Source organism: Neofelis nebulosa, chromosome 9 (genome assembly GCF_028018385.1).
Source record: "Neofelis nebulosa isolate mNeoNeb1 chromosome 9, mNeoNeb1.pri, whole genome shotgun sequence".
NCBI lineage: Eukaryota > Metazoa > Chordata > Mammalia > Carnivora > Felidae > Neofelis > Neofelis nebulosa.
The window spans coordinates 118,994,610-119,008,588 of record NC_080790.1 but is presented as its reverse complement, the minus strand read 5'-3'; the positions used below and the strand labels follow the sequence as shown (position 1 = coordinate 119,008,588).

The 13,979-nt window shown below is 41.7% G+C and overlaps 1 protein-coding gene across 4 annotated transcripts in view; it reads left to right on the top strand.

Annotated features, from left to right (window-relative positions):
- NDRG3 (NDRG family member 3) overlaps positions 1-13,979 on the top strand; it is a 67,475-nt gene that overhangs the window by 3,761 nt on the left and 49,735 nt on the right. The gene's annotated exons all lie outside the window — the stretch shown is intronic.

Sequence of the window (13,979 nt, the reverse complement as noted above, 5' to 3'; positions counted from 1 at the left end):
TACTTTTGTATTTTAAGAAGTGAAGAAAAGCGAGTCATTTTTGAAGATATAAACATTTATGGGCTTAAAAAGAGCTTGCTGAAATAGTCTAGTGTCATATAATAAACATTTTTAGACTGTATGCCAGATGCTGCTAGGTTCTGGAAATACAAAACCTTTGCTACAGTTTGCAGCCCCATCATGGAGATAGGCAGATAACAGTTCTACATAGTATCATGTGAGCTTCCTTAGAGCCAGGACAAGGGTTTAGCTTTGTGCATGGCAGATAATAGGCATTTGGTAAATGATGAACGAATGAATGAGCAAATCCAGGCAAGAAATGAGGATAGTAAGAAAGAAAAAGGGCAAATGGGAGATTCTGGAAGAAACATTGACCAGCCCAAATAGGGATGATAAAAGAAAAAGGTATGTCAAGGACTTCCAAATCGAAAGATTGATAACATTTTGATTTGGTTTATACAGAACTGTGTGTCAGGTTGTCTATTCTGAAAGACCTTTTTAAATCAAGCCCCGTCTGGTGCCTCAGTGGCTCAGTCAGCATCTGACTCTTGATTTTGGCTCAGGTCGTGATCTCACCAGTCAGTGAGATTGAGCCCCATGTCAGGCTTGGGATTCTCTCTTTCCCTCCCTACCCCTACCCCACTCCTGTCCTCCCTCCCTCTCTTGCTCTCTGTCTCGAAATAAACTAAAAAAAAACAAAAACAAAAAACCCTTCATCCTTTAAAAAAAAATAAATCAAGCCCCCCCCCCCCCCTTTTTTTTAAAGACTGATAATAGCCCACAAAAATTTAACCTAGATTTCAGGGCTTTCTTTGGTAAATGAAAGTTTTTATCTTTAATCACAATGCTGATTCTGTTGTATTTATAATATTTACCTACAATTTTGCCATTGATTTGTTCTTTTATTAATGTGAAATTAACTAAAACATATGAAGGATATTTTAAATCCCATGCAAAAGTGGGTGGGATTGGATCTTCATTTTATTTCTTCAGTGGAGGGATGTTACACTTGACTCAATTCTGTCATGTTTTCCATATGCCTCACAGAGTTTGACATATCAGTCCTAAATAAGTACCCATTGTTGATGGCTGAATGGGGTGTACTTTGGAGGAAATTAAAAAAAAAAAAAACAAAACAAAACCTAAATTGTGAGATTTTAGCTCTGAAGCCATTTTATGTGAAACCATAATACTTGGCAGATAGAGACAAGGGGAAGTCAGGCTCTTGTGTCTTTGTTTATTTATTTTTTTAACATTTATTTATTTTTGAGAAACAGAGTGAGACAAAGTGTGAGCCGGGGAGGAGCAGAGAGAGAGAAGGAGACACAGAATCTGAAGCAGGCTCCAGGCTCTGAGCAAGCGGTCAGCACAGAGCCTGATGCGGGGCTCGAACCCACAAACTGTGAGATCATGACCTGAGCCGAAGTCGGATGGTCAACCGACTGAGCCACCCAGGTGCCCCGGCTCTTGTGTCTTTATGTCTGCAGTTGAGAAAGCCCTAGGGACAAAGCCCCTCTTGCTATTCTTTACCTTATGAAGATGAAGAATATCTTTTGTGTCATTGTTTGGGACATTGTTTTGTTTTTTAATGTTTATTTTTGAGAGAGAGAGCCCTTGTGTGAGTGGGGGTGGGAGTGCGGGCAGAGAGAGGGAGACCAAGGATCTAAAGTGGGCTCTGTGCCTGCAGCAGAGAGCCTGATGCGGGGCTCTAACTAACGAACTGCCAGTCCTGAGCCTAAGTGAGATGCTCAACTGACTGAGCCACCCAGGTGCCCTTGTTGGGATGTAGTTTTAACCAGGGTGTTGACTAAAATAGAACTCTGGGTGACTAGACAGTCCAAAGGATAGATTGCTTTTCAGATACAATCCAGGGTGCAGTGCTCTTCTATTAATTTAATAATAATAATAATACCTAAACTTTGTATGGTGCTTTTTAGTTTTCAGAATTCTTTGGTCGCTAAGATCCTGGTAAACTCCAATAGCCAAACCTGAAAAAATAAGCAGAAGAATTAATGATCAGGTGGCGTCAAGTGGAAAAAGTTGCTTTTTAGAGGCCTACCCAAGCTCTAGATGTAGGATTTTCAGTTTCAAATCCTTATTTTGCCAGGTTCATACTCTGCCACTTGCTAGCTGTGTGGCCTTTGGCATATCACAGAACCTCTCCAAGCCTCAGTTTCTTCATCTGCAAAGTGGGGGAAGATTATAGTACCTATCTTATAAATGGGGAGGGAAATAAAATGAAACAATGAATGAACAAAGTGCTGGTATCTGGTTTAGTGTATTAAGTTAGTATGAGTATTGAGTATTGCATCTTGTGCCGCATCTTAGGTTCTTGTTTGTTCTTTATCTCTACTCAGGCTGTTTTAAAGAACAAATTGTTTTCAGGGATTCTGTCTTAGAGCTGATGGGAATCCAGATCCCATCCCAAAAGCATGTACTAGAGCCTTGCCAGCAGTAGTTTTCCTGGTGTCCTGAGTTGCATCCTTCAAGAGTGGAAGACAGAGGGTAGTGCTTCTGCTTCTAGAGTTACTTTAGTATGACCCCTATGTGAGAGCTTCAGCTGGGTGTCTGGAATTAACAAGAAGGCCCCTAGATAGGGTGTTTGCTCTGTTCTAGTAGTTATCTTTACCAGTACCATGGAATGAATAGAATGATTATACAGCACCGGCTCAGATTCCCAGCTTGGCAGTCTCTGCAGACCTCCTGTTTACCACCTGCTGCCATTCCAGAATCTAGGAGTGACACAACAGGAAGGCGGACCTGTTGGGGTGCTGCTCTTTTCCTTTCAGAAAAAAGCAAGGTGTGTAGATGGCCCTTGGCCAGGGCTGAGGACCAGCAGGGTTGTTTCTGCTAGAACGAGCATGCTTTTGCAGCATGCTTTTGCAGCTGCCTTTGATCACCGCCCCCCCCCTCCCTTTCCTTATGGGATAGCATCTCTGAGGGTATTTCTTCTGGTGGAGAGTAACCTAGACTTTCCTTTATGTAGTAAAAAGCTCAGTGAGCTATGTTTTAAAAACTCATTGTTTCTTCCCTGGAGCCGAGTGGTTTGGCTTGTTTTTCTGGTTTTCTGGAGAGTCTCCTGAGACCCTTTCCTTTCCTAAGGGCCCCCAGGAGACAGCAACGAAACCAACATCCATTACTGTAGATACTAAAGGGGATGCTTAAGTCAATAGTTTTACCATTAGATTAATTCGGGCTTTAACCTTGACAAAACATAGGAGCCAAGTCATCAGATAATTGTGCTTCTTATAGACTGAAGTATGGAATTTAGCCCAGTCCTCTGCGATATCTTTCAGAGCTTGGAATAGGAATCCAGGTGCCAGTCCTAGTCCCACACCCAGCTGGTCGTGTGAATTTAGGCAAGTCACGTAAATTTCTAGGCCTCTTTTCTCATTTGAGAATGAAGGCATGACTGTAGACCAGTGGTTCTCAGTCCTAGTTGCATGTAGCCACCAGTGGAACTTTAAAATCAATACTTGGGCCTTACCCTCACCCGATTAAATTGTATCTTTAAGGTTGGGGCCTGGGTATTGATATTTTTCAAAGTTCCCAGATCTTTCTAATAGGTAACTAAGGGAACTACTGGACAAGATGGCCACTTTTTTTTTTTTAATGTTTATTTATTTTGAGAGAGAGAGAGAGCACCTACAAGTGGGGGAGGGGCAGAGAGAGAGGGAGAGAGAATCCCAAGCAGGCTCTGTGCTGACAGCACAGAGCCAGACTCAGGGCTTGAACTCACGAACGGTGAGATCGTGACCTGAGCCTAAATGAAGAGTCAGCTGCTTAACTGACTGAGCCACCCAGGCGCCCCAGGATGACCATGTTTTAAACAGCTGTGTCATTCTGCTCTTTAGGAACCTTTACTGTCCACATAGTAAAGTCTGATTTATGTGTTCTGACCAGCCTTGTCTTCTTTCTGGCTACCTGGTTCTTGGTGTCTTCTGGATATGTTGTTCACCTTTCTTTCCCAACCTTATGTGCTCACATGGAATGTCTTCTCCCTTTCAGCTATCCAAAACCTATCCATTCAGTGCCCATCATCGTTATTTCCTTTGGAATCACTGTAGTCCTTATGTATTTGTCCCACCTCTGCACTGGTTTCCAAGCTTCATTTAGCTCTAAATGCAGTGAACACTAGATGCAAGGTAAGACATGATATTCAAGCACCATTCTATCCTTTTGCAGGGATGAGACACATGGAAATACCACTGGTGTGATTTTTATGTTATTAAAACATCTGTGGGTATCTTGTTGGCTATCTCATTATGCATGTGTATTTGACAACTATCAGTTGATGCATAGCTATTTATGACTTGACTCCAATGGACATTTTTAGCTTTATCTCCTATTAGTAATAGGAAACTACTGTTCTTGCCAAACTAGAACATTTTCCAGCAGACCTGTGCTTTCTCGTCTTCTTGCTTTTGAGTTCTCCCTTTCTGCAATTTTTTTATTCTTCTCTCATCGTAACCTACAGGAATTTTATCTATTCTTCAAGGTCCAGTTCAGATGTTACTTCTTCCATGAAACTTTTTCTCAGCACCCACAACCTGCATCTTTGCCCTAAAGCTCCACCACCTTTGGAGCATTGGTTTTCACCTTGGGGCGATTTTGTTCCCCAGGAGACATTTGGCATTATCTGGAGACATTTTTGGTTATCACAGTGATTTGAGGAGGGTACTACTGGCATCTACTGGGTAGAGGCCAGAAATGCTGGTAAACATTCTACAATGCGCAGGATGGTTCAAAATGTTAGTGGTGCTGAGGTTGAGAAACTGCCTTAGCGTTTGTCCACTTCACGGGCTCATGTTTATACTGCTTTGAACTGTAGTGATCTGTTTGTAGTCTTAATCTCCCTTGCTCAGTTGAACTAATGGGGAAGGTGAGCTCAGCCCCAAAACTGTGCTTTCTTGTTAACTTCATAGGGTTTAGTCGTAGAGCTTGTGGCCTGATCCTAACAGCTCAGTGTAATTTAGGATGAGAGATAAAAAGAGGTCTTCAGCATGGGGTGGATTCCATGAGGCAGTCTGCAGAATTTGTCTTTTTTACCCACCAGGTCTTTTCATTCGTAATAACCTGGGAGGAAGTGCAATACAGGGCATAGAATGAGCATTTGGGGTTAGAAGACAATTGGGGTTCAGTTCCAGCTGTTGCATTTAGTAGCTGTGTTATTTTGGTCAGTCCATTTCACCTCCGTCAGCCTCAGCTTCCTCATCTATGTAATAGAGATGATGCCAGTGCTCCCATGTTATACTTCATGGTGCAGTCATGATAATCCAGCAAGATATTAGATGTGAAGGTGCTTTGTAAAGTGCTATAATAGTTACTCATTCAGGCAGTGGTTTATGTGTAAAAAGAGAGAATGTGAGTCAGCTTGCTGTAGAAGCACCGCTGTCTACCTTCTCACTGCCTGCAGCTTTTCAGCCACCACTACTTCAGCACCAGCTCCAGCTGACCCCTTCCAGCTCATTCTCCTCAGTAAGGCTCCTTTGTTGCCTTCATTCTGTTTTGGTTGCCTGTCTGCAGTCTTGCCAAAACCAAAGTGATTGACTCTGCCTTTAGAATACAGACTAGTGGCCTGATGTCAGTACATCCTGGCAAAGCCTGATGAAGGCCAAATTACCTTGGTCACGAGGGAAAGCTACAAAACAAGACAGTTTGTAGTTTAGAAAGCCAATACTATGTGTAGTCTCTTATTGTCTTTAAGTTTGTTTAAAGGGGAAGAGAGAGAATCCCAAGCAGGCTCCAAGCTGTCAGTGCAGAGCCCGACTTGGGGCCCAAACTCACAAACTGTGATATCGGGACCTGAGCCCAAACCAAGAGTGGGACGCTTAAGCAACTGAGCCACCCAGGCGCCCCAAGAAAGCAATGTTTTTAAGCACTAGAAATCTTAGTGAGTTTTCTCTGACCCGATGGACACAGTACAGGGTGAGATAAGAGCCTGAGAGTCTCATGCCCCTGGGATCAGGCCAGGTGCATCTTTCTGCTGATTTGCTGAGTGACCCTCAGCTAGTTGTTGAACCTCATCAGGTTGATACCTGGGGGATCCTTCTCTTTGGATTGTGGTAAGAACTGTAGAATTGAAGGATGGGGAAATAATGTAAAGTAGTACATTAAGGGAGATTCTGGGTCACAGTATGTCAGCCCTGTCAGGAGCCAATAAGATCATCCTGCCCAATCTCTTCTCTTAACTGATGAGGAAACTGAGACCTGGAAGGGGAAAATGCTTTACCCAATGCCACTCAGCTAAGTAGGGCCCTACCTGGGTCCAAAGTCCACATTTGATGTATTTATGGGCTCTTTCCAAAACTCGAAGAATATGAGCATTCATTTTTTTCTGAGTGAACAGTTTGCACTATATTGTTGGACATTGGCCTGTGTTCTGCAGAGCCCTTGCGGTCTCATCACCACTTCACCCAGAGCCCTTACACTTTTTTCTGTTTTCTATTTCAGAGTTTTGATGCAAAAATTAAGTCTGTAGCCTTTTTTTTTTTTAATGTTTATTTAAATATTTATTTTGAGAGAGTGCGAGTGGGAGAGGGGCAGAGAGAGAGAGGGGGAGAGAGAATCCCAAACAGGCTCCATACTGTCAGCCCAGAGCCCAACACGGGGCTCAATCCCATGAACCGTGAGATCATGACCTGAGCCGAAATCAAGAGTTGTACGCTTAAGCAACTGAACCACCCAGGTGTCCCAAGTCCATAGTCTTGATCTTTAAAGACCCTCTCAGTGCTGTCTCTGAGTGTCAGAGAACACTGAGGTCTCTTTTGGTCATCCTAGGAACATTTTTGCTTGCACTTCAGAAATGTCAGTTTCTGTAATTCTACAAAGTGATATACATAGTCATGGGCTAATTTTTTAGCATGGAGAACTGAACCTTATTTTTCTTAGATTTTCACTGTCAAAAGATAATGGCCCTTTCTCAATCCACATCCTTCCCTCCTTGGCGTTGGAATTTTCCTCCTTACATGTAAACCTCCCTTCTCCCCTTAACTTCTTTGATAGCATAATTTTGCTTTTCTTCTTATGTCTCTGACATTTTTTTTCTTTGTCTCTCACTGGTTCTGCTTTTCTATCACTAACTTGTCTTTCAGAAAAGGCTTGCAGCTCCTCCTAGTCTCTGGTTTGATAAGCACCTGCAGATTTTCCTCATTAACTCACTCCTGCCTATACTCAGGTCTCTTAGAGGCCCATATTTTAACTCTGACTCTACACTGATTTTTGTCATCAGTTTCTCTGATTGCTTCTCAGCTCCCGATTGCATTATTACTGACCGTTTTGTTTCCCTTGCATCTAGAGACATCTCAAGTAAGACGTTGCTTTGGCCAAGGTCAAAGAGGTTGTTGCCTTTTTTTTCTCCTCTAGGATTTTGATGGCTTCCTGTCTTACGTTTAAGTCTTTCATCCATTTTGAGTTTATTTTTGTGTATGGTGTAAGAAAGTGGTCCAGGTTCATTCTTTTGCATGTTGCTGTCCAGTTTTCCCAACACCATTTGCTGGAGAGACTGTCTTTTTTCCATTGGATATTCTTTCCTGCTTGGTCACAGATCAATTGGCCATAAGTTTGTAGGTCCATTCTGGGTTCTCTATTCTGTTCCATTGATTTATGTGTCTGTTTTTGTGCTAGTACCATACTGTCTTGATTATTACAGCTTTTTAATACAGTTTGAAGTCTGGAATTGTGATGCCTCCAGCTTTGGTTTTCTTTTTCAAGATGCTTTGATTATTCGGGGTCTTTTCTGGTTCCACACAAATTTTAATATTGTTTGTTCTAGCTCTGTGAAGAATGCTGGTGTTATTTTGATAGGTATTGCAATAAATCCTGCTTCTAATTGTGACTACATTAGGACAGACTAACAAAAGCCCTTTTATCATTCCTTCTAAGGGACCCAGAGGATGCCAGTCAGGAACTCTCCTCAAACTATGAACCCCACATGCCAATCACAAGCATCCCAAACATCTATGCCACTTGCAGAGCACAAGCCTGATATTTAACCTCCAAAAGAAAACATGGTTCTTTTCTCAGATCCCAGGCACCCTATAAACTTGATTGAGCTACTGAATGCCCAGAAGCTGAATTTTTATTTTCCTTTGTTTTAATATCACATACATTTCATAAGGAGATAAGGTGGTTTGAATCTTTCATCACGAATCTCAGCCAGCATCTGCAATTCTCTTTTACAGTACCACTATGACTCAGTTAACTGAGACCTATACTTGTGTGCTTATTAATCACACTATAAACTGGCTACTTTTTATCTGGATGTCACTGTTTATCAGTAATTTATAATGACAATTTTGAAGTTTTTCCTTTTGAAAGCAGTATTGCTCACTTTGGAAAATGTGGAACCACAGAACAATGAAAAGGTATTTTACTCACAGTCCTTGCATCTAAAGACGACCACTGTTAACATTTTAGTGTGTTTCCACTTGTTCTTTTTGTCCATGTAAAGTGGTGATTTTCTGAAATTTTTCCAACCTACCCACTTTATTCCCTACTTTATCTTATTTATTTATTTGTTTATTTATTTATTTATTTATTTATTTATTTTGAGAGAGAGAGAACATGTGACAGCGAGCAAGCAGGGGAGGGGTAGAGGGAGAGGAAGAGCCCAATCTCATAATCTGAGCCAAAATCAGGAGTTGAATGCTTAACTAACTGAGCCACACAGGCTCTCCTTATTCCCTACTTTAATTCACTCACTTGAAAGCAGGACCCTTCAAGATGTTACTTATTCAAATGTGACTCTCTGTGGGGGGATCTGTCAAGGAGCTCCAGGGCCAGAGGAAAGCCAGAGGTGCCCTCAGTTCCAAAGTGACTGGCATTCACCTAGTGTTCCCATGCATATTTTAAAGATGAAGAAAAATGCAATGTTTGTGCCAAGAGAAACACTTAAAGGCACAAATTGAATGAGAAGCCTGTCCCTATCAACTGGGCCCAATGCAGATAACACAGGACAGTAAACTGTTCTAGAGTGACTTAGGAATTGGCATCAAGACAGCAGATGTTCACCTTCCACATTATAGGGCACTTAATGCATTCCTCCAGAGACTCAATTTTTGCTTGGTTCTTACTGTCCCAAGCCCTTGCCAGTGAGCAATTCTATAATACCTATAAGAAAACTAAGATCACATGGTGGAAAACTCCATCTCTGATCTCTCGGCTACACACACTGGCTCCCTCCCAGGAATTTGAGGCCTGCAGTTCCCTCATCTGCATAAATGATAGGGCTGCCAGGTTTCATCCTGGTAATAAGGGCTACTAATATTCTTATAAAGCTGGTAGGGATTTTATAACTGCAGTAGAATAACAAAATGTTCACCCTCTTTCCCAGTTGTAGGAGGCAGAGGAAGGGCTGACAAGTAAAACCAGCCATCCTCAAAATGAATAGTGAACCTGCTACCAAATGGATAGAGTATGAAAGGTGAAAAGTGTAATTCCTACTCTGTGCCAGGAATTATAATCTAAGCACCAAATATTTAATCCTCTCAGGCAGATATTTCCATTTCTTAGAGACAACAAATTCAGGCTTAGAGAAGTTAAGTAACTATTCCAATATCTCACATCTATGTAAGTAATAGAGCAAGAATGTTAAAAACCTTTGCTTTCCCCACTATACCATAATGTCTAGGCCTTGTGTACTGACTGTAGGATCCTGGGCAAGTTTCTTCCTCTCTACCCACAGGGGCACCTCCTTGAAGTAAAGGTAGTAGAAGCCTACAGTAATCCTATATCACCAAAGACTTGGAAGCTAGAGTGAAGTTTTGAATCATCATACACCAAAGATTTGGAAGCTAGAGTGAAGGTTTGAGTCATCATACCAGGACAAGAACCCTCGCTATCTCAGTAGGTTGCTTACAGACAAGGAGAAGACAGAATGAGGAGAGAGAAGAGAAATGCAATTCCAGCTATTACTTGGAAACTAGTTGCAGAAGCAAGAACTATTCTTGTTTGTTGTTAGAACAGTGTGCCTCAGACTTCAATGTACAATCACCTGGGGATCTTGTTTTTGATTTTAGCCAGTCAGTTTTGAGTGATGGCAATCCAACGTGTGACCTCATCAGCTGAGGAGAGAAGAACATTTGAGTTGAGGTGGTGAAGAACTGAAAGGCTTAATTATAGCAACAATCCCCCCCCCCCCCCGCTTTTTAAAGTTTATTTATTTTGAGAGAGAGTGAGCACACATGCATGCAGGAAGGGCACAGAAAGAGAGAGAGAGAGAGAGAGAATCCCATCTTGGCGCTGTCAGCACATAGTCTGATGTGGGGCTCAACCCATGAGATCATGATCTGAGCCGAAATCAAGAGTTGGAGGCTTAACCAACTGAGCCACCTGAGCACCCCAGCAATCCTTAATAGAGATGAGGATATGGTAGAGGAAGACCTTTCATCTAATTTCATCCTGCCTTCTTCCCAAAAGGATTTCAATAAATTAAATGGGATTTTTAAAAGATTCAACAGATCAAACCAACTAGAAGGGAAATATACTAAAGAGAAGAGTTTAGTAGTCTGTTGCAGAAATCTAGCTGAAAGGTGACAAGTGTGATCACAGTACTAGAATCACAGATATAAAGAAAAGGGAAGATCTGGCATAAAAAGTTGGCAAAAATAGCATAAGGTCAGAAAAGAGATTTTGCCAATGTTTTCAGTTAGAAAGAGAAAAGAATCGTGGAATAATGGTGCAGTCAATAATAATGCAATGGGGTGCTGGGGAAACTGGACAGCGACATGCAGAAAAATGAACCTGGACCACTTTTTTACACCATACACAAAAATAAACTCAAAAGGGATGAAAGACCTAAACGTAAGACAGGAGGCCATCAAAATCCTAGAGGAGAAAGCAGGCAAAAACCTCTTTGATCTTGGCCACAGCAACTTCTTACTCAACACATCTCCAGAGGCAAGGGAAACAAAAGCAAAAATGAACTATTGGGACCTCATCAAAATAAAAATCTGCATAGCAAAGGAAACAATCAGCAAAACTAAAAGGCAGCCTACAGAATGGGAGAAGATATTTGCAAACAACACCTCAGATAAAGGGTTAGTATCCAAAATCTATAAAGAACTTATCAAACTCAACACCCAAAAAACAAATAATCCAGTGAAGAAATGGGCAAAAGACATGAATAGACACTTCTCCAAAGAAGACATCTAGATGGCCAACCGACACATGAAAAAATGCTCAACATCACTCCTCATCAGGGAAATACAAATCAAAACCACAGTAAGATACCACCTCACACCTGTCAGAATGGCTAACATTAACAACTCAGGCAACAACAGATGTTGGCAAGGATACGGAGAAAGAGGATCTCTTTTGCACTGCTGGTGGGAATGCAAACTGGTAAAGCCATTCTGGAAAATAGTCTGGCTATTCCTCAAAAAATTAAAAATAGAACTACCCTACAACCCAGCAGTTGCACTATTAGTTATTTATCCAAAGGATATAGTTATGCTGTTTTGAAAGGGCCCACGTACCCCAATGTTTATAGCAGCACTATCAACGATAGCCAAAGTATGGAAAGAGCCCGAATGTCCATTGAAGGATGAATGGATACAGATGTATATATATGCAGTGGAGTATTACTCAGCAATCAAAAAGAATGAAATCTTGCCATTTGCAGCTATGTGGATGGAACTAGAGGGTGTTATGCTAAGCAAAATTAAAGAAAGACAAATATCATATAACTTCACTCATATGAGGACTTTAAGATACAAAACAGATGAACATAAGGGAAGGGAAGCAAAAATAATATAAAAAAAGGGAGGGGGACAAAACATAGGAGACTCCTGTATGTGGAGAATGAACAGAGGGTTGCTAGAGGGGTTGTGGGATGGGGGATGGACTCAATGGGTGAGGGGCATTAGGGAATCTACTCCTGAAATCATTGTTGCACTGTATGATAACTGACTTGAATATAAATTAAATAATATAAAAAAGCAGGATTTACTTTGGTGTATTTGGTCAGTAATAGCTAAAAGATAGTCTAGAACCCATACTCTCTCCTTAGCCAAGTAAGTCAAAGCCATGCAATCTTATATCTGGAGAGAAAAACAGAAAAATGGATTAATAGGCTACTACCTTGTGAAGACTTTTGATTCTCACCAATCAGAAGCAATTGTTCCTTGAACTATTATGTTCCTTCTTTTTACTTCTTATTTTGTAATTAGTTTATAGATAGCTGTCATCTCTACCCTTTAGTAAACTGGAAAGCAAGGACCTTCTTTGTATCTTCCATAATGCTGTGCACAGTGGGTATTCAATAAGTGGTTGTTGAATAGCTACATCCCCAACTCATTGAATTAGTATTTTTCCTGACTGATAAGTTCAAGGCCAAGGCAGAGGAGATGAAGCCTGGGGCTTTAAAGTCTGGGTGGAGGGGCACCTGGGTGGGTCAGTTGGTTAAACGTCCAACTTCAGTTCAGGTCACCATCTCACAGCTCATGGATTCGAGCCCCACGTCGGGCTCTGTGCTGACAGCTCAGAGCCTGGAGCCTGCTTCAGATTCCATGTCCTCCTCTCTCTGCCTCTTCCCTGCTCGCACTCTGTCTCTTTCTCTCAAAAATAAATAAACATTATAAAAAATAAAATAATAAAGTCTGGGTGGAATAACTTGTCTACAATATCCAATATTTGCAGCCTCTCCCCATGACTTCCTGTCCAGTGTTATGGAGTAAGAATTTATGGCTCATTACTCTGCCTCCCCACCTCCATCTACTCTCTTCTCCTAGAACTCTGTTTCCCTGTCTTCTCCTTCTCTGTTGGTTATCTATTGCTATGAAACAAATCAGTCTCAAACAGGATTATTATTGCTCATAGTTTCTGAGTCAGGAATGCAGGTGGTGGCTTGGTAGGATGGCTCAGGTTCAGGGTCTCCAATGTGGTTGCAGTCATATATCTCTGGGGCTGCAGTCATCTGAAGTCTTGACTGGGCCTGGAACATCCATCTGCAAGGTAGCTCACTCACATGGCTGGCAGGTTGGTACTGGCAAGTTGGTTCCTTTCTACATGGGCCTCCCCAGAGGCTGTTTGAGTGTCCTCACTATACTATATTTGGCTTCCTCCAGAACTAATGAGTGAAGACTATAATGTCTTGAAGCAGAAACTATGCCTTGTATGATATAGCTTCAGATGTCATATATTGTTGCCTCTGCCATATTTTATTACTTACACAGACCATCCCTGATTTATTTGGAGATTACATGAGTGCAGATATCAGGAGTCAAGGATCATTGAGTTGTTTAGAGGCCATCTTGGAAGCTGGCTCTCCTACTGTCCATCTACTGCTATGATTCACCAAGTAAAGGCTAATGAGCTGCCTTGGTTCATCTCCCCCTACATTCCCATTCCTAAGTCAAGGCCTCATCCTAGGCTATAGCATTAGCCTTCCGTTTTTGTTCCCCTTTTAATCCTTTCTCCATACTGTTGCTTCCTGAAGCATAGCTTTGAGCTTGTTGTTCTCTTAGTTACACATCTTCAGTAACTAAACTGTACACTCCAGAAAAGCAAAGACTAGTATCTGTTGTTGCAAAAAAAAAAAAAAAAAAAAAAAAATTACCGTAGGGCCACCTGGGTGGCTCAGTTGGTTAACCGTCCAACTTTGACTCAGGTCATGATCTCACAGTTCATGAGTTTGAGCCCGCATCAGGCTGTCTACTGTCAGCACACAGCCCACTTTGGATCCTCTGTCCCCCTCTCTCTACCCCTCCCCTGCATGCTCGCTCGCTCTCTCTCAAAAATAAACATTTTAAAAAATAATACTTTAAAATATATATATTACCACAAACTTACTGGCTTAAAACGACATACAACACATTTATTGTCTGACAATATCTGGGGGTTGGGAATCTGGCAAGAGTTGACTGGGTCCTCTACAGGTCTGCAGTGAAGGTGTTGGTCAGGGCTAGGTTCTCGTCTGAGGTTTGATTGGGGAACTATCCACTTCCAGTCCCATGTGGTTGTTGACAGCAATCAGTTTG